Genomic DNA, 27,208 nt, shown 5'->3' with positions numbered 1-27,208 from the left:
GTTCATTGATTGCGGTAATTTCAATTCCCTATATACTTATGTTAATTGACCTCTTCTAAAAACTGTCTCAAACGATTAGTTTTAGTAATTTCTGTCTTGATACCATATTTCAGTATCTTTTCTGTGTGTTTTTTTTTTTGTTTTTTTGGATGGTTCATTCTTTCAACTGGGGTGAGGGAGAGCATTATTTATTGGGTATCTTTATTGGATGTTCCTGAGGCTGAGACCCATCTACACTATTCTGTGGTCGGCTGTAGTAGAAGTAACTTTTTTTTTGGTTACTTTTTCTCTTGATAAATTAAAGTAACAGTATGAGTATAAATGATAATGATGGTATATTTGAGAGTGACCAGTGTATTGGTGGAGTGAGAGGATGAAGAGAGAGGAATAGGAAGGTGGAATGGACAATTTATGGTCAAATGATCTTTAAATAGTGAAGTATTTATTTTTTATTTTTTATTTTTTATGAGGTAGACATCATCCTTGATGTTTAAACAATGGAGGGATGATAAGTCACCTTTTAAGGGAAATCAAAGAAAGTTGTGTTGTAAATTTCTAAACCTCAGGAGAAATGTTGCAATATGGCTAGATTTTGGGGTCTTTGTAACTTGCTCTATATTAGTATATTTCATGTTTTAACTGATATTTTTTTTTCGGTATTTTTGAGCAGGGATAGGTGGGTTTCAGTTAATTGACTATTGCATTGCATACATTATCTATTGATAGTTACTTTCTTTCATTTTGCAATGCAGTTCCTAAGAGAGAATAGCTTCAAACAAATAGCGCCCCAAGTTAAGGTTTGTGATGGTGACGAGATCACCTACGAAACAGCCAGAACTGCATTAAGGAGGGCCGTCCATTATTTTGCAGCCTTGCAGGCCAGTGATGGTCATTGGCCGGCCGAAAATGCTGGCCCATTGTTCTTTCTTCCTCCATTGGTGGGTTGATATTTTCCTCATCATCTTTCATTGTGCTAATATATGTTATATTGCATATAATTTACGTCAACAGTGATAGTAACTAAAATGTTGGGATATAACTCTTGAAAAAAAATAAATAAAGTTGATAAGTACTTCATATTTATTGGTGGAGCTGATTTATTCTTCAAAACCTAATATTTAGTTCTTACTATGGATAATAGAACAACAAAATATGATCAAAGAAACGTAGAGTAAGAATGCATGATATCACCACATTGATAGTTGACCTTCCAGCCATGACTCAACAATTAGGGCCTAATTTGGTTCCTGTTTAAGTGCTGAAAACTGAATATGCTTGTTGACTTCTTGTGAGCCTGAAAATCTGTTTTGATTAACCAAAGAACAAGACAATAGGTTAGGGACAGCATAGGATGAAGAGAGAGAGAGGGAGAGAGAGAGAGAGAGAGAGAGAGAGAGTATTGCAGTGTGGAGAGAGATGAATGGCGCAAAACTTGGGAGAGACATCCAGCTCTTTAGGTCAACCCTCTTTAATTAATAAGAAAATAACTAGAGGACTTAAAAATGCACCACCTAATTACCAAGTTATTACTATCTAACACTCCCCCCTAAGAGAGTATTGTGGAGTGGAGAAAGATGAGTAACTGCAGACTTGGGAGAGATGTCCAGCTCTTTAGGTGAGCCCTACTTATTCTAGTAAGAAAAACTGGACGACATAAATACCCTTACCCCACCTATGTACCAAGTTATTCCTTTCTGCCCATTCTTGCTAAGAGCGGATACAGCTAAAAGAGCAGTTATTCCAACACCCTCAACAGCGCGTTCTACTCCCACTCAAGTAGGAGGTGTATAAATATCACCTAACCCTAACTTGTTACAACAATTAGACAGGGTGGGTTTAAATAAAGACTTTGTGAAAGCATCTCCAAATATTTCACAAATGAACTTCTCACAATCTTCTTGTTCACAACATTCCTCACAAAATTAGGGTCAACTTCAATGTGCTTTTTCCTCTAATGAAACATTGGGTTGGAAAGCAATATATATGACAGGTTGATTATAATAAAATATATCTATCGACTTCGTTATCAAGAAATCCATCTTTGACATAAGAGACTTCAATTGTAGAAGTACGCGCCATTGCTTTGGGTTCTAGTCTTGTTGCCCTCTTTTATTATGTAGTGTTTAAAAAAAATTATTGTGCTCCGTATCATGGGTGTTATTTATCATGTATTTATCTCTCCATGTGTTGTTGGGCTGCACATGTGGGGTAGTGTTAAAGCTTGGTATACAGTGTTGGCACACAACCTAACAGCTTAAGCTTTTAGCTAAAGTAGTAATCTAACAGTTATGTACACATGATGTCTGATGAGTAATCCCTTTACCAAGCAAAAAGACTGAAGCATTTAAAAAAAATTCAAGTGCATTAAAATTTGAATATCATTTTTAAAACTGATTCTTTATCTCTTGGTAGGATTGAATGAATACATTAAGCAATTCATACCTTTCTTTTAACAAATAGAGCTAGATCATACAAGAATAATCATCCACAAGAGACATGGATGATGTGTCAGGTTCTTGACTGTATTCAGACCCCAAATATTTGAATGATTAAGAGTGAACAAAGACTTTCTATGGGCCTTAATTGTAGATGGATAAGAAGACCTAAGGTGCTTTCCTAATTGAAATGCAGAAACTCAAAATGAGAACTAGATTTGAAAATGGGGAAGTTGCCTTGTAAGTTGTGAAGATATGGATGTTCTAAATGGGCATGTCACTATTCCAACAAAACACCATGGGAAGACAATGAATTGGATCTACCAATACCATCATTGAAGTAGTACAAATGATCCTTCTTAAGCCCTTCTCTGATCCTCTTCTTAATCTAGAGGTCGTGAATAACACAACTAGAGAAGGAAAATAGGTTATGGAGTGGTGATGAAATTTAGTTAATTGACCAACATATGACAAATTCAAGGAAAACTTTTACACATAAATACAGATGAACGTACAGAAGGAAATGAAAAATATTTCCACAATTGGAGACAGGGGTAGCCGACAGAAAGTGTAAACTTAGGGTGTACTGGGTTTCAAGGACTATCAGGGCTACCTGTCAAATGGAAGGAAGGGCAATATCAATAACCTAGGGAGTAGAAGATGAAGAGGCAAGAAGCTCGCTCTACCTGAATTGGCCACAGTACAGATGTAGAAGACTAAGTTTGGAGTTGTTGAACAATGTGTACAAGATTGTTATACTCCTCTTCAGACATAGTGATGATGTACTAAACTATCCAGTAGAGTGACAATGCGTGGTGGAGGGTTCAATAGTAGACTCTCTCTGAGCAGAGACTTACTGGTCCAATTTTGTCTCCTTGGAGATCGCAACAACGATCTACACTATGGTTTACTTTGCCACTGTGTTTGACAAATGCAGGAATTGCGACAAACATGCATCCTGACAAACCACTTCTGCCACTTCCCTTCAATTCTCAGCCTCGTCCTCCAACACTACTTCTGCGATAAGGCAGTTCAAACCATGGCTGAAGTTTCTTTGGAAAGAAGCCACCAAGACCACCCTAAGCATGGCAAGAACAACGCACAACAGAAAAGACACATCACTGGACATATCAGTTAGAGCACAACAGCACTGACCAGCATTATGGAGGCAAATTAAGTCTTCAACGAGCAGCCATCCATAACCAAACAGAACACCAGAATACAGCAATTACACTAGCCAGAGTAGTCTGGCAGGCAGAAGACCAGCTGCAATCATACAAACAGCAAGTGACTTTAACAATGAGCCCTGAGGCTCACAAAAACACATTCAAACATAGAATGAATGTAGACATATGCACAGACTGGGATGGGGAGTTTGAACACCTATGAAGACCCCCACGAAAATAGTTATAACAGGTGCAGTAAGGGATAAAACATTCCACTTGACCAAACAGACCACAACCCACCCAGGATGCATTGACCAGAAACATCAGTTTCTACTAACAGGATTTGGCTGCTTTCACATCAGCAACACCTTATGACCTCAGATTGTATCCAATAATGGATGCACACTACCCAACCAAGAAAACAAGTGATCCCAAACAACTCTTAAACAAGAGAGAGCATCGGAGGGAAGATAATGAGAAGTTGGAAACAGAAAAAAATTTGTTGAAAGCCAATTCAGAACCACAGTAGTGATAGTAACTGACTGAAAGAGGAAGCATTATGGTAATGGTGGCAACCAGCAGCATTGAACAGTAGCTTTGAACAGTAAGTAGCACAAACAGTTAAATAAAAATAAAATCAAAGCTTGCTCTGATACCATGTTGTGAACCTGAACATCTTAATTGATTAACCAAAGAACAAGACAGTAAGACACTAGGGTTAGGGAGAGAGAGAGAGAGAGAAAGAGAGAGAGAGGATGGTACCGTAGAGTGGCAAAATATGAGTGACGACAGACCTACATACCATCTCTCCATATCTTGAATCTTTTTGGAAATTTTAATAATGTGCTCTAAACACTTTAAACAGATCTGATTATTAATTTAGAGTTGAATAAATATGTTTTGTTTTGAGTTGTAATAGACATTATCAAGGTATATGAGATGAATGAATGCGTTTTGTTTTGAATTGTAAAGAGACTTTATCAATGTATGTTTGAAGTATACAATTGTTGAGGTAAAGGGAAAGAGTGAGGGATCTACACAGTACAAATTACTCTGTTTCCAGACACAAGCTGGACAGAGAATCAAATACACTACATGTTTATGTTCTAGTGTAATTCGCATCCACAGGAAAAAGTTTCTTGATGATATGTAGATAGATCCTACGCTCACACTTTTCTTCACTTTTGATGGCCCTCCAGTTCTTTCCTTCCACGTTTCTCAAAATAGTGAGCACGAAATTGATTTCCATAGCAGCTTACTTCCTTGTTGCAACTTGTCATAATGCTCACTGAGCAGGAAATTTGTGACTGAAGAAGGAGGCATGGCCCATTGGGTTCAAAGATGATTGAATAATCTTGGTTGGACTCGCAAAACAAGGAGGCAGTGGAAAAGTAATTGGTTGATGGTTTCCAATGTGGATTTGCATGTATAGGTTCTATTGGATATGCTCCATCCTCTTCTCTGCAAATTGTCCATCGTAGCTAGTCTAGCCCATGCTGCCAACTAAATCAATTAGCATATCTTTGTGGGCACTGTTTTCAACCAAACTGATTTTGTAGGAAATTTAATGGGAAAGGAAGGAGCAAATTGCTGTGATAAAAAAGTGGGAATATAATGATTTGTGTAAAGGTTCCAGTTGAAGAGTAGGCCACAGTAATTTGTTATCCTTCTGTCATCTTTACTGAGTCTAATAAATTGAGCAGGTTAACAGCCTTTTTTCTTTTTCCCTGACGATTTTTGGGAGTTCTGGCGAATTTTGGGGTTCCATGCAATTGAACTGTTTGAGACCTCCCTAGTTTGTGCTATTCCCCTCTTTTGTTCGAGAAATTTGGCTGAGATATGGGAAGCGGCTGTCGAGGCTCCTAATTCCTCCCATTTCACTGGGGATCATTGCAGAAAGATATGGAAATGTTAGAGCCAATAGCCAGCAAGGCTACCTGCTAAAATGCGTCTCTTCCTGACAGGATCCCTCTCCATAATCCACATCATCCATGGGGTAGGCTAACTTGTGGGAAACTAGAATCCGCCTTGCTTCCACATTTAACGCGAATGAAATTATGCCAGACAATTCCTTCCTAAAAGGAATTAAAAGCTAGCCTTTTATGTGTTAAGTATCAGTTAATATTTTTCGTTTATACTATTCAGTTTTATAAATCAAACAAGCTTAAATACAAGGAAAAATCTTACTTTACTATTATGCTGCCCAATCACTCTTTTTAGAGCATGCATGTGAGGAGTTTATACATGATAGTTTGTGCTGAATGGCATGATCACTTGGACATCAATTGTTTTTCTATGAGCTGTTCTGTTCATTTTTTCAGGCAACAAAATTCCGCTAAAATCTAAACTAAAGTACATTGGATGGAGGATAAGACATCCTCCATGATTCAGCTAATTATGATAATGCTGCCCTCCAGTCTCTTTGAAGATTAGCCAGAGGGTCACCCAAAAATTCCAAATGAATTAGCCCAGAAAGACCGACTGTTTTGGTTTTAAGTAAAGATACTAATTATTTTATTTTTCTTTCAAAAATAAAAAATGCAGGTCATAACTTTGTACATTACAGGACATCTCACTGCTGTATTTTCAGCAGAACATCACAAAGAAATTCTTCGTTACATACACAATCATCAGGTACAAACTCTAGATAGTCAAGTTCTTTAACTTTTTTGATGCTCTGATATGATGGTGGTAAATTGATTTCTTCATAGTTAAACTTGATATTCTGTTTTTGCTATGCTTATTAATCACTGGCTATGTATTTGGCAGAATGAAGATGGTGGGTGGGGATTACACATAGAGGGCCACAGTATCATGTTATCTACTGCACTCACCTATGTTTGCTTGCGTATACTTGGAGAAAGACCCAATGGCAGTGAAAACAATGTTGTTGCAAGGGCGAGAGAATGGATCTTTAACCATGGCACCATAGTGGCTGCACCTTCTTGGGCAAAGATCTGGCTTTCGGTAGAGTACCTTTCTCAAACCACTGATGTTGCACTTGGAACATGGATTTGAGGTCTTGCATTTTGAATTTATGTGGATGTCGACAAAACACAATATAACTTTGTTGAGTTTTGTCCAAATTTACACAATTTCAAATTTACAGTTTCAAGTCCATGATCGAAGAGATAGTGTGCATCCTTTTGTGTTGTTGTGCAACTGTTTATTAGTTTTTGTTTATAACCTATAGTATTAATCATTTAATTGTTTCCTTCTTGCAGATAATTGGTGTGTTTGATTGGTCAAGCACCAATCCTATGCCCCCAGAGTTTTGGCACTTTCCCTCTTTTCTACCTTTGCATCCAGGTGTGGGGGTGTACTAACTCGATCTTTATTTTTTGAAAATCTAATTCCTTAAAACATGTTTGACAACTTGTTTCAGAACATGTTTAGTATTTTTACTTAAAAATATAGGCAATATGATTTAAATATGGTTCAAAATTTTTTTTTTCTTGTAAGAAAGAGAAATAAACTAGATAAAATCATAAAAGCTAAAATGTCAAAGTAGAGAAAGAAATACAAAAAAAAAAAAAATCCTAATGAGGGGAGTAGAAGATCTTTCAAAAATAAATTTGGAATTTTATAAATTGAATTGCAATAGTAGGTCAAATTTTGAGAGTAGGAGCAGTCTAGTAACTATAACAGTCAGGGGCTAATGGTTGTTGGGTTTTCAAATGTTACGAAACAGGTAATGATACAATGTTCGTGAGTTTGTTTCTCACATTAGCAAACTTGTTAAAAGCTTAGGGGCCATTTTGGATTATCAACAAATCTTAGCAAAATTGGCTAGTATAGTGATAGCCCTCCCTTTCTATTTATAATACATCGTATGTGCATCATACTAATCACCATACCCTTGTTGACTCACTTCCACTAACACATGGTAATTGCACTAAATAACTAGTAACACCCCCTAATCCCTCCTCAAACTAGAGCATAGTACATAACATATGCTCCTAGCTTGTTGCAAATGCATTTAACTCTGGACCCTGCAAAGCTTTAGCGTACAAATCAGCTAGCTCATATTAAGATTTCATATGAGCAGCTGCAATGAGCTTTTGCACAAGGTCTTCCCAAATAAAATGACAATCAACCTCAACGTGTTCTATCCTCTCATAAAAGATTGGATTGGAAGCAGTATGAATAGCAACTTGATTAATATGCATCAACTTCTTAGGATGGGAACATGAAAAACAAATTCTTCCAACATGTCCTTCCGCCAAACTAGTTCGCATTTAGTATTGGCCATAGACCTATCCTCATGCTCAGTGCTTGACCATACAACCATGGACTGTTTCTTACTTTTCCATTATACTGGGTTAGCACCAACAAACACTGTACCTGGTTGTGAGTATTCCATCAAATAGTGCCAATCTACCTGTAAATATCCTTTATCATGAGTGTGACCTTGATTGTGATATGATCACATGAGAGACCTCTCAAGGTGCACCTTTGAGGTATTGTAAGATACGAATGACAACATCTAAGTGACTTGTTCAGGGAGAATAAAGCAATTGGTTCATGACACTTGTTGTAAGAGATATGTTTGATCAAATGATTGGGAGATAGTTCAACTTCCAAGAAGTCCTTGGTATCATCCATGATTAGTTAATAACTCATCCACATTTGGAAGTAATTTAGATTCAATGTATCAACAAGTTTGGATCTTAGTAGCACTGTCTCATCCAAAAGATATGCAAGGTTCTCATTTGATATCTGGATACTTCCATGCTTAAAAAATATTTCAATGGTCTTAAATCTTTAATCATAAAACTTTGTTTGTGAAAATGCATGTATACCTTGACTATCATCACTAGTAATAACAAAGTACCAATGTACATAGCTAGCAAAATCCTACTAGCAACAATATGGCAATAAAAGAAAGAGTGATATACCAAACATAACTTAAGGACTACGACACTAGACCTTCAAAACCATGCTCTACCATAAAGGATTGTTTAAGATACCGCAACAACATTGACACCCCCTAAGCAACAAAAACCCAAATGGTTGCTCCATATGGACCTTCTTTTTAGGGTCATCATGCAACAAAGCATTCTTTGCCAGACAATTGATTTGAAGGCCACTGATATGTTATTGTTAATGAGATAGAATAACTGTTGATCCATCCTTGGTGGAGTCTCCAAAGTTGTCGATGTGTCTCGATTTTTTAGCACCGTGTCTAGGGTTAGCCCGGATAGAATTTTGTGTTGATAGTAGTCCCCCTTTGTTCATTCCTTTGTAAGAAGGACACAACCAAGCTAAAAATGCACATAATGATGTTTATGGTTAACACTGGGCATTAGCGGAGAAAGCATGAGTCGGGGATGAATAAGCAAAGAACGAAATAGAGAACGTATGCAAATGGCGAGAGTCACAATATATTGGGGGGGGGGGGGGAAGTTGACAACATGAAGTTGCGATAGTGCAAGACGACTTGAAGCCATAACATAAAGAACAATCACCAGCTATGGTCCTTAAATTACCGTTTAGGGATAAAGGATGTAGGGTTGTAGAAACAACCATGAAGTTTGCCTAGAAGTAGTCACCCTTGAAAGAGTGCATAATAGCTCATTGATTGTGCACTGTTGCGTTGGAGATGAATGAGGCTAAGTGATTTACCGAAATTGTTGGATGTAAAAATGTATCGGTATGGGAGCATATGTCGAAGCTGTAACGTGAAGAACAACTCGAAGCTGTAATATGAAAGGTGCAAAGTTGATGGCATAAAGCCGTAACAATGAGAGACAACTTGAAGCTGCAATGTGAAAAGTAGCTCGAAGTTGCAACATGAGGAACGTCTTGAAGTTGCACTGTGAAAGGTAGAAAGTTAACTATGTGAAGCATCAACAGTGCAAGATGGTTTGAAGCTGCAATGTATGGGATTGCATTGTTGATGGTATAAGGCCACGAAGTGCAAAACAGCTTGAAGTTGCAAATTATGAGGTGCAAAGTTGGTGGCCACAACAATGCAAGATGGCTTGAAGCTGCAACATATAGGGGTGACAAGTTGTTGAGCCAACATTGCAATACAACTTGAAGCTGCAAAGTTAATGGCATAAAACCACAATAGTGCAAGACGGCTTGAAGCTGCAATGTATAAGACGACTTGAAACTGCAACATAAAAAATGCAAAGTTCACAACATAAAGCTGCAATGGTGCAAAACCGCTCAGTTGATGACATAAAACTACAATGGTTCAAAACAAAAGCAACAGTGCATGAGGTGTAAAGTTGGTGATGTAAAGCCACAACAAGGCAAGACGGCTCGAAGTTGCAATGTAAAGGACAACTTGAAGATGCAATGTATGAATGTAAAATTAATTGAAGAAGCTGCAACAGTGCAAGGAAAACTACTAAGTCGCAAGATATGAAGTTGAGCAGTTAAATTGGGATGCAGAAGATTGATTAGAACTCAATTTTTGTGTTTTTTCTTAATTTTGCAAACAAAGACTGGAAAGGCCAACCAACTGGCAATTTTAAGAAAATTGTGGCTAAACTTTCAAGAAGCACCGCATCATAGAATATTGATAAGACCCTTACTTGATCAAGACACCAACCTTCAGTTGCCAAAGTTTACAAGTTGAATACCAAACCTTCACCAAGCTCCAACCCCCAGGTTTAAATGTTATTTACAAACCCTTAGGTTCAGATTTGAAGTCATGTTGTCAATATGAACTTTGATGCATGCTTAGCTTATAATGGAATTTTGAGAAGGAAAAATCAAGGATCACTGCATCGCTTGTTCTCCCTAAATCTTGAGTGATTATCTTCATAGAAGGTGCTGAACAATGTCCTGTTGCTTGAATGACCAAGGATATCCTTTTGGCTGTAATTTTTGACTAGTCTGCTCTTGCGGGCTTTTGACATAGCCAGCTTCAAATTTTTTTTTTTCTTCTTCCACAAAATTTCTTTCCATTGTTTTTCCAAGTCGCATGACCGGGGTTTATTGACGTCAAGGTGGATTTTAGTCATGGACGAATTGTAAGCTCAAGTTAGTGCAAATTACAAGAAGGGGTGCCCAAAATCCCAATGAATAGCCTTTTGCCCCTAGCACTGTTGTGTCCTTGGTGAGCGCTTATTTGAGATTTGGACTGAACTTGTTTGAAAACAAGCTGCCTATGTATTCTATACATGATTAGGTCCTTCCGTAGTTCGAGCTTGTCATCTTGCTGAAACTTCTGGTTTTTGAGTTGCCCTTTTCCAATTGGATATTCATTTCGAGAATTTTTCAACTCTCTTTTGTCATGAGCACATTCTGCTCTTTGTGTCTTGCCTATACGTGTCTTTTTTCACATTGAATTTTCTTTTCATTTCTTGTTGCTTTTTTTCTTTCATTTATGACTTTTCTTTATTTTTCAAGCATTTCTTGAACAAGACTGCTAGGGGTCCCATACCAGGTATTACGGAAGTTTGTGAGTATTAGAAAGAAACAGATTTTCTGTGAGGCTTAAAGGGCTAACAGGAGATGACTCAATGTATTGGGTATATTATGGGAAGACTGAATGGCCAAATGATGGCCACTTGTCATTGTTCGTATCCTCTAATCATGGCACAATCAATACTTGTTCTTCACTATAGCTTTTGTCATGAATTTTTCTTTGTTCAGGGAAGTTCTCATTCTTCTCAATAACATGCTTACCCCAGTGTACCCGTGTGGTTTTGATCCTTGTTTGAGGTTTGAAATGAAGTGCACATGCTGGCTAAACTAGGTGATGTAGGACTAGAAGCAAGATCTTGGGAAGAGCCATGTTGGCGAATAAGTAAGAAGAATTGGGTTAAGGGATTTTTGGGTTTAATTAGTAGTTTATTATGTTTTTAGTTTAATTAGCATAATATTATGTGTCTTTTGGGGGCTTGTTTGTAATATTTGTGTAAAGTAGGGGTATGTCTGTAATTCATGTAGTTTTAGGGGCATATGTGTAATTTTATGTGTTTAGGCTTTCTTAGAAATAGTGTGTGAAAGCCATGTTGTAAGTTAGTTATTGATGAATTTGAATTGGAATTGAACATGAGTTCCCCCTTGGTATTTCCTCTCTCCCTTCCTTTACCCTCCTCTCTTCTATTTCTTCTAAATTCTCCCATGGCTGCAGAACCCTGATGCTGCACCTGCATCACTAGGACATCAAGAGATAGTTACATATCATGTGTGGATAGCAGAATGAAGGTCATTCTTCATCCCAAGGGTCAACTGCTCATTTACGCAAAATTATCATCTCGTTTGCGCCAAGTGGCATTGAGATAATGGTGAGGGATGTAGTGATGGATGATTGGGCATATGATAGTGTGATGACAATGATGGGGTTAAAATGCAACCTTCATGCATGATGTGTATTAGTCCTCGAAGGCCTCAACTGAGGGTGAATGCATTAATGGGGTTAATAGAAATGAAACTTTGATGGGAATGAGACATTTGGTGGAGAAAAATGGCATAAACCTGCCAACAAGAGCTTAAGCATAGCTTTAATGGTAAATGTCGACAGTTGAAATCAAGGCTCGCGAACTTAGAGTTAGGTTTGCAGAATCTTTTTTATAAGCAAGAGGAGAGTATGGGGCTTGAAGCAAAACCTAGTGAAGGATGCTTTGCAGTATGCTAATGGCAGGGTGCAATATTACTCAGGAGCTTTCTTATTGTATCGAAAGAAGAATGATGCACTTTGTTATAGAATTCTTTACAAATGAATTTGATCTTGGACATGAAGCTTTTTGAGGCAATCCTTATTTTTTTCAAAAAGATTGATGCACTTTCTTATAAAATTCTTTGTATATGAATTTGAATTTGTGAAAATTGAAAGAATGTCTTGTATCATTAAGAAGAAATAAAGGGGAGCCCCTAGATTCGATAGGCAGGGCATGCCCTGGGCTTTCCAATCTCAATTATTGGAATAAAATTGAATGGGGCTCACATAAGATTTTGATAAGTAAAGGTTGTATCTTGGGACTGGTTTGCTATGAGCTTTCCAATCTCAATTGTTTTAAAAGAATGGGATGATGAATAAGCCAAAGCTTGATTGGGGACTCAAGGAGTCCCCCATCTTATGAAACTGAAAAAGGGAAAGCCCGCAGGATAATGCATGAAAGTAAGTCTACAGTGAATGCTACATACTCTCTATAGTGATGGCGATGAAAAGATGCCTAAGTCTAATCATACAGATGAAAGGTGATTTCTTCAATGCCATACACACAATATCTAGTAAAAAATGCAAAAGAATTAAGCAACAAATTCCACAAAGAAAGTCCCCTAAGGGCTCCTAAGGAGGGAGAAGACTGTGTATGGCTTCTTCTTCTATCCCTATTTGGTAAAGGTTCCCAGACTGTTTTTGCTATCCCCAAGCTTGGGTGTTAGAAGGGTTCCCAACCCACCCACCCCTATTTTCGGTTAATGGAAAGGGTACAGCCTGAATGTGGGATGGTTTATGCACTCATGGAGCCTCATGCCCCTCAAAGCTAACTCTATTGCACCTCAATCTAACATAGGGGTACAGCTCAGGTGTAGGGCTAGTGATGTGCTAGAGGGGGTTAAGAAACAAATAAACAGTTATTTATCAAAAACTTGCAGACAATAATGGAAGAGTCAAAAGTCTTGATTAATTAAATCTTCGGTAATCAAGGATTAACCACTGGCCCGACTCTTTAGAGTCCCAAGCAGAGTTGCCAAGCTGTTGATGTGTCCAGGTTTTTCAGTGTAGTGTCTAGGAATAGCCCAAACAAAATTTAGTGCTGCAGTTCCCTCTAAAATTAAGGCTTTTATTTGGTTGATTGTTCTTAATTGGGTTAACATCAACAATCAGTTGCAGAGCAGGAGACCTTTCATGGCACTTTCTCCTCACATGAGTTCTTTATGTTTTGATAGTTCAGAACTAGTGCCTCATCTGTCTTTGCACCGTGCTTTTGCTTAGAAAATTTGGAATAAGATTTTTGGTTTATTGAGAGAGCATTGGATTTGTCTGGAGTCAATGGAGGATTTGTTGGCCACATCATTTTATGGGTTTGGTCGGAGTAGGGATGCCTCTGCATTATGGAGACTGGACGTGTGGTTTTCACGGTGTTGTGGGAAATTGATAGGGGAAAAAGTTAACTTATTCATTGTTAGGGTAAAGGATTCATTATTTCATCTTGCTTTGATTTTTGGCCACTGGTTGTTTTAAAGGTGTGAATTCTTCAATTATTTAGCAGGATTTGCGAGCATTGTTGTTTTGATTGTTATTCTTTTTATTTTATTTTATAGGAGGGCTTCTTAGTTCTTATTCTCCTTATTGTATATTCTTTCTCTTCAGAAGTAATCATCTTCTTCTCCTATCCCTCACAAAAAGAAAAAGGGAAAAATTCAACCTGGCAATAGAGTTCGTCAATATGAACTATAGTTAGTTTTCAACCTGTTACTGAGTGAGGTTTTATTTTCCTGTCTTTTGACATGAAAAATGCTCTACATTGAACTGGTGCTACTTTTGTTTCACTTTCTGTCTCAATGTTTTTCTTTTTCATCAATGCATGCAGGAAAAATATGGTGCTATTGTCGACTGGTTTACATGCCTATGTCATATTTATATGGCAAAAGGTTTGTTGGCCCAATTACACCTCTCATTCTAAAATTGAGAGAAGAACTTCTCCCTGAACCTTACCATAAGATAAATTGGAGGGGAATTTGTCATTTATGTGCTAAGGTTCGACTTGAGGCTGCCCTTTGACATTAATCTAATTAAACTTATAGTTTACACACACACACACACACACACACATTTTTTAGAATTCTGTCAGTATTCAATTCAAATCTTGCGACTTTTTCTTATGGTCACATGTGCAATTTAATTTTCGAGGAGGATCTCTATTATCCACATTCCCCAATTCAAGATTTTCTTTGGGATGCTCTGTATTTACTTACTGAACCTATTCTGACTCGATGGCCATTTAGCAAGTTAAGAGAGAAGGCTCTCCAGACAACAATGAAACATATTCATTATGAAGATGAGAATAGCAGATACATTGCAATTGGATGCGTGGAAAAGGTTGTTTCCTTGTATTTTTTTTTTTTTTTGAAGAGAACTGCGTGTTATTTACTTATTTGTAAAGTTTCTAATTTTGAGAAACTCAAGTCTTGCTTGAATTAAAGGTATTATGCATGCCTGCTTGTTGGGTTGAAGATCCAGATGGAGGTTATTTCAAGAAGCATCTAGCTAGGCTGCCTGATTTCATATGGATTGCCGAAGATGGACTGAAGATGCAGGTTAGTATGTTTTGAATAGTCTTTGATTCAATATTTTAGATGAATGGTCATGATGCATGCTCATTGCGCATGAAATTTTCTGCATGAGAAAAAGTAAATAGGACAGAGGGCTAGTTGAGTTCAATTGAGCTACATATCCAACATAGACAGATTGGCCAAACATTAGGCATAGGATAATGCAATGAATCAGATTAGCCAAATGTTAGGCATAGGAATATAGGATAGGTGTTTTTTTGGGATTGAATTTTGTTAATCTATCTCCTGGTTGGGCCTGAATTAGATGAAGGGCCATTTCTCAGCCTTATAACAAGAGTATGCATCTTCGCCAAATCATATTATTTGAAAATTTCAAATCCTATTTCAGGAGTAGAACAATAACAATCAGGGTGAATATTGTGTGTAAAGTGTACCATTTTGTTTCATTCTACTTTTCAATTGGTACTGAATGACAGGTGAAGCTCCATTTTTTTTTTTTTTAAGTGACGAGGGAAAATGTTTACAAGTTATGAGGCTTAGTTTAGCATAACTCATTGTCATGGACTCATTTATACTTAGTCTTGTGTGTATATGTTCAAGCTTGAGTTTTGGTTTTAAAATTTTAGTTTGGATTTCTAATATCGATAATATCCATATGAATTTAGAGTATAACTAGTCAGACATGGGATGCTGCTCTCACCATTGAAGCAATGCTGGCCAGCAATCTTACTGATGAAATATGACCAGTGCTCAAGAAAGGACATGGGTTCATAAAGAATTCTCAGGTCTCATAATATTTTTTTAGAAACTCCTTTAGTTTAGCACTCAAATCTCCTTTTAGTTTTTTATATTCAAGCAAATATACCTTCCTTCTTGAAACATTGCAGGTGAGGGATGATCCTTCTCATGATTTTAAAAGCATGTACCGTCATTTTTCTAAAGGATCATGGACATTTGCCACTAGAGACCATGGATGGGCAGCCTCTGATTGCACTGCAGAATGTTTGAAGGTGACCAACTCTAATTATCACATAATGTAAAAATTAATTAGAGAGCTGTTCAAGCAGCATCCATATTTTTGTGGTCATTTTCCCCCATATTTTTGCAGTGTTGCCTACTCCTCTCAAAGATGCCGCCAGAAATAGTTGGCAAGAAAATGGAACCTGACCAATTATATGAATCTGTCAATTTTTTGCTGTCCTTGCAGGTGATAGTTCACCTCCCCATCTTTTATTTCTTTGGCAACTGTTCACTTGCATATCACTTGCAGTAAATTGAATGCCTTTTTTTTTTTTTTTCCTATAAAGAGCCCTAACCATATGTTAGGATATATACTTGAGTAAAGCCTACAACCATTGCTTTGGAAACATAATTGGAAAATGATTTTCAATGAGAAGAGTTTTTGTTTTCCACTTTGCAGGCTTCAATTTAGCTTCTTGACAGAAAAAATGTCGTATGCTACTCTGAGAAATCCAAATATACAATGTTCTAGTTATTGATCCTTGGGAAACACACGCAAATACTATAGGATTTTTGTCGGCTATATGTTTAGGGTAAACCAGACAGAAAAAAGTACATGGACATCACACCAAGCATTTGACGTAGTTTGGTTTTAGCAAACTCCACAAAACAAATTACTATGAACTAAGTAACACATGAACATTAATCACTCACAAAAATAGTCACTGAAAACCCATATCTTCTCATACCAAAGAGCTTACGCTTAAAGTCTCCTAAAGAACCTCTTACAAATGAAACCCTATTCTAGACAACATGAGACTATTGTGCTTGGAGCACAAGCCTTCTCAGATTAGGAAACAAATTCCGTGTAAAAGATGAGTCTGGAACAAAATTGGAAACTCTGTACATCTCAGTTTGGATGTTTGGTCCTGCTAAGGCTTGATATATATTGTTGGCCCACAACCTGATAGCTTAAGATTTTTGGTGAAGTGGCAATCTAACATGGCATCAAAATGCCAAGAAGTCCTGGGGTCTAGTCTTGCGCTCACGTTTATTGTTTTGTTAAAAGTGTGTTTGTGTTCCCAATATGGATGTTATTCATTGTTTGCTTATCTATCTATGTGCAGGTGAGTGTTAAGGCTTGATATACAGTATTGGCCCAGAACTCAACAGCTTAAGCTTTTAGGTGAAGTAATCGAACAGGTCCCAAGATTCCTCAGAAAAACAACCTTTTTTCTGTCTGGATTTGACCTCATATTCATATTTGACCAGACTTCCTGTCTAGCAGTGACAACATGACATCTTATCAAGAACGTAGGACAACCTTTGCACTAGCTCATGCAGTTTCCTCTACTTATTTGAAGCCTTCATCACAACAAAAGAGCCTTTGTTGACCCAGTTAGCTCCACTTAAGTAGAAAATTCATGAATCTTCTCACCAAGTCTTCCCAAAAATAAAAAAATAAAAAATAAAAAAGCCAAGTTCCTCCCAAATGTTCGTACGTGCTGCACCCTGCTAGTTGCTCCCATCATGGACTAGAATCTTCCTGCTAGCTATAACTGCTGCCTTCTCTTCCCCACCATTCACCATTGTCATAGACCCTTCACACTTTTCGAAGCTATTGTACTCCCTTTTTGTGCACACATGATGAGAGCAGTCCAAATGAAGAGACCACACATTCTTCTAGTTTTGTTTATTCTGATTCTTCTTGCACATTCTTTCCAGTTCTTTTAGGTGTTCATTCCTCTTCTTGCAAAAAATTGGATCTGCCTTTTTATTTATTTATTTTTCTAATAATAGAAGCACTCCTAATCTCAATGATCATCCTTTGCTCTAGAATTTGATCTAGACTTGTGTGTTTCACCATTACCTCTTGTGTTACATTACCTCTATCTTTACTTCGACTAGCCACCAAAGCTTCACCTTCCATGGAAGTGGTCCATGGCTAATTCACTCTTTTATTCTCTAACAAGATGACTACAACTTCATGAATCTTCAACCTTTCTTTCCCTACCACCAAGCTTCTCATTACTGCATCTACATTACATGACTGGAAGAAAATTCAATGATAAAAGCTCTTAATGATCTTCAATCTTAACATCTATACGAGACAACTAGCAAGTCGACTTATTGGAGGCACGAAGATGTTCTCTTAAGTGATCCTCAACTCATACATGTCTTTCTTCAACAATAAAGTATTTTGAATGATTTTGACATGGAATTCTTCTCCAATTTCTCATATATTGTCTTAGCCAACGTCTCATTCAAAGCATTGTATTTCATGTTGGGAGCAAGGGTTGACCAAATAATAGTGTTACTTTTGATTGCATTGCCTTCAATTCTTCTTATCCATCTTATATATCTCCCTCCTATGCCATCCCTTGATCAGATCTTGCTGAGCCAGAAGGTCTTTCATCGTGCCATCTGCTAAGGTTATTTTTGCAAACAGTTGATTGTGAACCATGTTGTCTCCGTGCTGTCCATCTTCACATCTTGCACCAAGCTCTAATACGAGTTGGTTGCAGTTAAACTATCATGCCCTTGAATCCAGTGCATAATATGGCTGCGTCATTTAGAAAAAAAGCTTCTAAATAATGTGAAGCCATTGTTAGTCACATCACTTCACATTACAATTACAATTCTTCCCATCATAAATGTAAATCTCCAGTAAAAGTAGTTCAATAAAAATACCATATGATGTCGATCAATTCTTTAAAAAAATTGCAAGATAGTTAACTTTAGAGACTGTAAATAGAAGTACTCAAAATGCAAAATAAATTTGTTTCTCAAACCACTCCAACAAGAATCCCAAGGCCAAGGTAACTGAAATTAAATATGAACTTCAATCTAATTGCAAGTATCTCCATTTTCAGGCATATCTCCACAAGCTTGCATATTGCACGCAATTCTGTCTTTAGCTTAATATATAGGGAGGAGAAGGGGGTTAGCAAGTACAACCCCCCACACACTACCGAATCAAGCACAGTTTCATAATATCATCTGTTGTAATCATATTCATAAACATGAACTCAAACACTTGGTAAGCAATGCGAACAAATTCATAAAATCAAAGAGTACATATAAATCTCATGATTCAATATTTCAATTTATAAATCAAACTTTTAAACATTCTTTTTTTTTTTTTGTTTTGCAATCATTCTTAATTCTTATTGATAGATAAAAACTATGCTCTGGCTACTTTATACCCACGACGTAGGCCGTATCAACAATTTCATGATCTGCGTACCAACATTGGCAGGCTTATTGGAACTGGTTCCAGATGTTCACTAGCCTACTCACTAGGGTCGTTTAATTCCTTCATAGCCGCTCTGAGTTGTAGAAATAAAATACTTTGTAGTTCATATGCAAATTTTAAAACCAAATGAAATTCATAAACATGCATTTCATAAACTTGCAATCGCAAACATTTTAAAACAATTTGTATAGCTTGAGCATAGGTAAATGGAAAGATTCATTCGTAAATATTATGTGTCTGACCTTGTTTTTAATAGAAAAATAATAATCATTCATGATAAGTTTCATAAAGAAATTCATCATCAAAATGTTTATGCAAACAAAACTGTCATTCTAAAATGTTGAACAACAATGAAGTATTTTCGTTTCAAATCAAATAGAGTTTTAGATTTTTCTTACCTCCCTAATGCTCCAAACAACCAGAAACATCAAATAGACCAACTTAGAAACCTAAACGAGAGCTTGCCATTAGATTAGACTTGGTTCCAAAGTTTAGGCAAAAAGCTGCCAAACTGCATACCTTAGGTAAAAAAGCCATAAGTCAGCCTAGGAAACTTGAGATCATAATTCATTTGTGCATTACAAACTATATTTAGCCATCTATCCAGCCATATATTGCTCATCCTATGAATCCGAGTAAAATATTTTTAAAAAATCACGAGACTGCAACTAGGTGCAGCTGTCAGGAAGCTTGAGCACTGCTCAAAGATTTGGGCAAAACTTGTTCTAGAAAAATCAGATTAAGGTGCGTTTGTGGCATTAGAACTAGACTAAATTATCTTTCCAATGACATATAATAATAATTAGTATACCAAAATTTTGGTTATTAGGTTTTGATTCCAAGTCGGAGTCATACCTGGATCAAAAACCAACACCAAAAGCAACAAATTCATCTTGATTCTCTAACCCTAATTGATTCAACTCTTATTCTTCTTAACCGTTCTTAAACCTTGTTTAGATCATGATTAGCAATCTTACAACAATAAATTTGCTAGGGAGGACTAAATCAGTCTTTATAAATCCATAAAATACTAGAAATCCTATCAAACTTTCCAAACTCCAATCCTTCCTACCCAAAATGAAAACCAGGAATAACTTTACAATAGAACATTGATTTTCTACTAACTTTGATGTCAAAAACATGCAGAGAGTTGTAGAATCACAGTTTAAGCTTGCTCCAAGCTGCTCTCTTGCCCTAGGAATGAGAAGTTTCTCAGGTTTACAGAAGAAATAATGTATTTCTCATTTTCTTTTCCTTTTTTGGTTCTTTTCTCATTAAGAATTGTAACAAACCCTATATATTAAGGGTTTTGGGTTTCTATACCCTACTTAGCCCGTAATAATACAATAATAGGGCTAACTAATATTTTAGCGCAAATAACTTTTGGGCTGGGGACTTGGGGTATTACAAAAATACACGAAGAGAAAGGCACCAAGGAAATCACACCACGCAACTTACATGGTTTGGCCTCAGCCTACTCTACCAAATAATCACTGAGAGTGAATTAACGCAACAAAAAACTAATCAGAAGACATTCTCCCAAAAATAATGTAATGAAGTACTAAATAAAGGAGGGAAAAAAATCCAGTTCGTAACTGTTTTGTAATACAATCCCAAAAATCAACAAAAATACAACCAATCCAATGAAAAAAGTCCCAACAATGTCAGAGTATTTAAAGAACAAAGATCCACCAGTCAAACAAAATAAAACTAGAAGTATTACAACTTGATCCTTCTACAGGTACCAGGAGTGGAAGGGTAGCTAAACAGTTAGCACAGCCTTGTCTGCAAAAAGTAAAAGATTGGGATGAGACGACACACAGTGAATGGATAATAGCGGTAACAAGAGCTATAATATGCTTAAAAATAGGATCTTTGGAAAACTCTGTTGTTATATGAGAAAACCAATTTAACATCATCATTAGTATACAAAATTTGGATACCACATGAATCATAATATTCCTATATCAATATGCATAATAATACTTGATAAAACCTAGTGGATACGCAAATCTGCCTGATTAATAAAAACAGAACCGAGCATATAGAATTGGAGTCACGTGCATAGACAGGGCTCATGATTAGACTATCAGATACGTCAGAATAAATGAGGCAGACAAAGGTCCTCGCATTCCAGGATCTTAGCAGCAGGTCAGACAACCAGGTTTATACTCAAAATATAGCATAATTACAGAATACCATTTTTCCAAAAATAATGTAGATCTTATCATTTTTTTCCCTCAAACTAACATTTAATTATGAAAAGATAATCAATATCAAATATAATTTTTAAAAGTAAATATTCAGATAAATTTGCATAAACTAATTTTAGGCTTCTTAAAATAGAGATAATTTCATTAAAATAACTCTATCATCCACTTGCCGAAAGAAATACATGGTCAGAGCTGTGAGGTACTGCCTATCCTGCAATTACCAGCCGGAAGACCATCTGCGCCTAATGATTGCTAAAAAAAGGGCATATCAAGGCAAGTTGTGTAGCTCTATGCATGTTATGGATGTATTTATTGTTTTGTTGTTATTAATATTATTATTCTTATTTAGATATCAAAAAAATATTTTCTGAAGTCTATAATATTATATCATAAATTCTATCTTGTTTCACATTGAGCGTAAGCCATAAAATTAAATTTTTATGTTTCTATTATTGAAATAAAAAAAAAAATCCTTTAATATGTATAAAAGTATAAAATATAACATTTTAAAATCAGATAAAAAACTCATTGCATTATTAACAAACAAGAATATCTCAATTGGAGAAAAAAGTATATTTCGTATTGTTATCATTATTTAGTAAAATAAAAACTCTTGTTTTAAAGTCAAATCCATTTATTTATTTCATGTAAACTAATTATTTTAATTTTTCATTCTCATCAAAATAATAAATTTGATAAGAACAACACCACCACATGTACTTACCCCCAGAATTAAACATAATTTCTCTCATTATTTTGTAATATTGTATTAGAATAGTATAAATGAAACAATAAACTTGAGTACCTAAGACATGCTTTAAGATTCACAATTAGCTATTCAGATCGAAATTAAAAATAATTCTATAAAATAAAATTATCAACTTACCTTGCTGGAAGTAGGGATTTTTAGGGTTTGATCTCAACTTTTCGAAAAATTCATGGTTAGAAGGTAAAAAATAAAAAATAAAAAATTAAGGTAATATATTTGAGATCAAGGTATTGGGGGTGGTGAAGGGAGGGCCTCAATTGGTAGAAAAAAACCAACCCCTTGGGATTATCCTGCACCTGGAAGAAGAAGTAGAAAAGGGAATAATTATAGTGATAATTTGATTCTTTGTTGCCATAGTAAATAGGAGAGAAATTCGAATTTTTTCTTCGTCTTTACAAAAACAAAAGAAAAAAAAAATAGAAGTAATTCAAATGAAAAAACTATGATGAAATCTTTAGGACTATATGAAAATTGATGAGAGATAGGAGAATTTATGTGAAAGGTCTGTAGCATCAATGCACAGGAGAAGAACACAGAAGGAGAAAGAATGAAAGAAAGAAAAGGGGGAAGGCAGTGGGGTGTGTGCAGCTGGTGGGGGGAGTTCTATATGTGTGGGTGTAAGTGTAGGGTAACCACTTCTCTTTCTTTCTTTCATTTGTTTTTTTTTTTTTTAATTTAATCTTCCTTTTTTGATTTTTTCATCACCACAGAATAAATTATATATTGTGATGACATGTGCACATGCAGGAGTTGCAACTTACAATGAACACTCTCACTCCATCCCAAATTCAGTTAAACCTAAGAGCTCACAAACTCTCAGCCTCAAGGAGGACCTCTGGCAGTAACTTCTGAAGCACACCATTTGTGTCTCTGATATCTTCATTCACAACATTACTCAAAGCACATAATTATAAAGTCACAAACCCTATTCTAGATGCCTTTAGACTCTTGTGCTTGAGGCTCAAATCTTTTCAAATTAGGAAACCAGAAACTCTGTCAAAAAACAGTTCGGAACAAAACAAGAAACTTAGATAATTGCAGTGCCTTTTCCCAGAAAAATAACCTTGTCCTCTGTCTGGATTGGATGCAACATTTTATCTGTACTGGACCATATATCCTATCTGCTATGACGTGATGTTCAATCTAACAAACAAGGTGTCCTATACTGCCAAAACTTGTAACCTTTGTATGTTAATTTGTGGCGCACTCTTAGCACACGACTAATTTGCTATAGCTGCTCCATTCACAATGGAAGTTATTCTTTTCCTTAAGACTTGCTCATTTAGGAAATTTTTACTGAATTTTTTGTCATTTAAATTTGTTTTTCTTAATATTTAATGTTTTTATTACTAAGCCATTACATATGTGAACCCTTGTAGAGTAAGAATGGTGGTTTAACAGTTTGGGAGCCAGCAACCACTTCACCATGGTTAGAGGTATGTTCATTCTTCAACATTTTATTTACAAACTTACATTGTCTTTCATGGGGAAATTGTCTAGATTATTTAAATTCTTTGGAAGTTCGGTTTATTTGCGAACATCATAGAATGAATCTCTCTGGTCTGGCAGATGTTTAATCCTACAGAGTTTGCTGGGGACATGGTTATAGAGCATGAGTGACTTTATTCTCTCTTTGGGTGACAACTCTTAGAACCATTGCTTCTCACCCTACGTTTGGAAAGACCTTGGGTTTTGATTTGTATTGGATTTGAAAAAAATGTAATATAAAATTGTATTTAAAATTTGTCCAAATCCACCCAAATCTAAATCCAAGGTCTGAAATCCATATTCTTTAGCGCAGTATCAATGTTTATGAAGTAATATTAATGTTCTAGGTATGTCGAGTGCACCGCATCAACAATCCAGGTTTTGGTTCTGTTCAAGAAATTGTATCCTGGACACAGGACAAAAGAAATAGAAAATTTAATTATGAAAGGCACGCTATACATTGAAAACATGCAGTTGCCTGATGGCTCATGGTAAGCATTTGTTAAATTACATGCTGCATACAGAATTGCTGGCTTTTTAGCATGAAATGAAGGAAAACTTATTCATTTGAAATATTTATGCTCTATTTTGTTAGGTATGGAACATGGGGAGTTTGCCATATCTATGGTACACTTTTTGCTCTAGGAGGCTTGGCAGCTGCTGGCAAGAATTACTATAATTTTCCAGCCGTGCGTAAAGGTGTTTATTTTCTGCTCGAAACACAGCAAGAGGATGGTGGTTGGGGTGAAAGCTACCTATCCTGCCCAAATGAGGTAATGGTTGTACTGACATGATATGTTTAGTTCCTTAATTGATTCTCCTTACTTTTTTAATGCCCAACTACAGAGTTTATTATAGTCACCTGTCAATCATTAATTTCTATAAGAGTAGATAATCAGTTTAATCCAATGCATTGTTGTTGTCCGTGTAATGTACATATTGATATGCGCATGAAAGGAAGGATTTCAGGTCAGCCAAGGCCTTAACAGTGGAGCAAAAGTGTGTTTTGGTATTCCTTTGTAATGTAGATGGTTAGAAATTGAAGAATGTTTCCCTCCCAACTAGCAGCATCCCAACTAGCAGCAACAGTTCAAATGCCTGGAATATTTTGACACACTAGGACACATACTCAATGCGGATAAATTAAGGGCCCGTTAGTTATGGAAAACATTTTCTATTTTCCATTTTAGTTTTCTGAAGAATCATACAAATTTGAATGTGCTTTTTAGTTTTTCAAGATTTTTATTAAAAAGGTAGAAAATAGAAAATAAAGAGTTTGTTTATGTGCAATTTTTTTTTTAAGATTTCAAAATAACTACAAAAAAGAGAACTTGTTTTCAATTTTCTAAAAATTATATAAAGCAGTATTGAGGATCATGGATGTTGGGATTTGCATTTAGATTTGTGTGGATTTGGAAGGAACTCAATACAATTTTATAGTATATTTTGTCATAATCCACACAAATCTAAATTCAAAATTCAAATTCTATGCTCCCAAAAAGAGTAAGAAATGATAAACCTAGAAAATGATAAAAAGACATTTTCTCGACTTGTCTGTACAAATTTTGAAAATTAGAGAACGAGATAACATTTTTATAATTATTTGAAATATTGGAAAAGAAAAATAAAACTATTTCCATAAGCAAATAGTGCAAGAACTTTTTATTAGTTTTCATTTTTTTTGTGCATATAAATGTTGTGAAACTGAAAAATTAGCAAGCTTTGTAATTATAAAAACTAAAAAATATATACAGTTTTCTACAATACTAAACTAGCCCCAACAATTCTCAACTTCCAATTTTCTGCTAACAAATATTTTTTGTTTGATGCCAAACTTTAGAGAGAGATGAAGCTCTTGTATGCTCACCACTGTTAAACCTCTAGCAAATATCTGCATGTGTAGCTCCCAAAAATTCGTTTCTTAAAAGTTATATGATACCCTTTTTTGTCTTGCATTTGTTGTGTGTATCATGTGGGTGCTCTCTCTCTCTCTCTCTCTCTCTCTCTCTGCGCATCTCAATTAATGCTATAATTCTCTCAAGTATCTCTTTTATGCTTGGTGAATTAGGAATATACACCTCTTGATGGAAATCGGTCAAATGTAGTGCAAACTGCATGGGCCATGTTGGGTCTCATTCATGCTGGACAGGTCAGTTACGGTTTAAACCAAGCTAGAATGGTTATGCAGCATTCTAGATTCGAAGGTAATTTTACTTAGTTCTGTGTTACAGGCAGAGCGAGACCCAATGCCTTTGCACCGTGCAGCGAATATGCTGATCAATTCCCAATGTGAAGATGGTGATTTTCCACAACAGGTAAATTTAGCATCATTTTCTGTGCATGATGAAAATGCGAATGAGATAATTTATGGAGTGATTAGGACATATAAGTAGCTTCATTCAACAATAAATAGACGAGGGAATGAATTAATAATATAACTACATCTTTATTTTTATTATTATTATTATTATTATTATTATTATTTTGTTTGTTGGGGGCAATCGCAATGGAGATTGCTAATAATGATGATGGTGGTGGTATCATTCATGCAAATCGAAGTGTTGGAAACAATTTTATTTAATTTTTTATTCCAAAGAGATTTTTAATTTATGGTAAGAACACAACCAATTAAGGTTGGTTTATATTTTTCAGGAAACAAGATTTAGCTACAATCATGTGAAAATCAGCAGCTTAGAAGCTGTTTCTTTAGTGTTAAGCAACAACTTTACCTAAGTTTAACTTAGGCTATGGATGAACAATATACATCAAGCCCTTAACACTCCCACACATGCAACCTGATTGCATGTGGGGAGAGAGAAACAGACCATGGACACCCAACATGTGGAACAACGTAGTTTTATTCCCAAACTAATAATGAATGTGAGCAAAAAGAATAATAACATTAACTTGTCTCATGTTAAGCAACAGTCTTTAAATGAAAAAAGAAAACTTAACCTATTAGGCTATGGGAGAACAACGAATATCAAGCATTAGCACTAGAAAGAAGAAAGTGATAAATTAGTATGATCTAATATAATTCCTCAATGATCTGATTGACTTTCTATGGTTGAACAATCTTAGTTGAGGGAAATAAAGTTCAAATCATATATTTTGACTTTTGAATCGTGTTGGTGTCATTCGCATGCCATTGTGAGGTTGCTAAGCACCATCATTTGTTTACACTTGCAGGAAATTGGAGGGGCTTTCTTGAAGAATTGCATGTTACACTATCCGGTATATAGGAATGCTTTCCCGATATGGGCTTTTGCTGAATACTGCAAGCGGGTTCCTCTACCTTCTGAAAGCATCTAAATCAATTGGCAAACTATGTAGAAAACTCATCATGAACTCATTAATGCATTCTCTTTCTCTTGGTTATAATTTTACTTTCTTCTTTTGGAATGTTTTGTATGATATTGGATGAAATTTGTGTAAATGAAGATTAAGATGTTCAGGCATGGCTAGATGAAGCATAGTATATTGATGAGGAAAACCATATTTCTGAAAATTGCCTTACCCTTATTTGGCACTCCCGCCAACTAGTAATAAAAAGTGAAAATAATAAAAATAATGTTATAAATGGATGAGTGTGACTGTCATTCATTCATATTTTGTCCTCCTCTTCACGTCCTCATGAACTTGTCCTATATGTTTGTATAAATTCATATCTCTATGAACTTACCCTATATATTTGTAATAATTCATATCCCTATGAACCT

General features: G+C 35.8%; 1 pseudogene; it reads left to right on the top strand.

The window, feature by feature from the left end:
• The first annotated feature begins 746 nt into the window (after positions 1-746).
• LOC131158298 (beta-amyrin synthase-like) lies at positions 747-26,947 on the top strand (annotated as a pseudogene).
• Positions 26,948-27,208: the final 261 nt, after the last annotated feature.

Source organism: Malania oleifera, chromosome 6 (genome assembly GCF_029873635.1).
Source record: "Malania oleifera isolate guangnan ecotype guangnan chromosome 6, ASM2987363v1, whole genome shotgun sequence".
NCBI classification, from domain to species: Eukaryota; Viridiplantae; Streptophyta; class Magnoliopsida; order Santalales; family Ximeniaceae; genus Malania; species Malania oleifera.
This window is presented reverse-complemented; position numbering and strand designations above follow the sequence as displayed.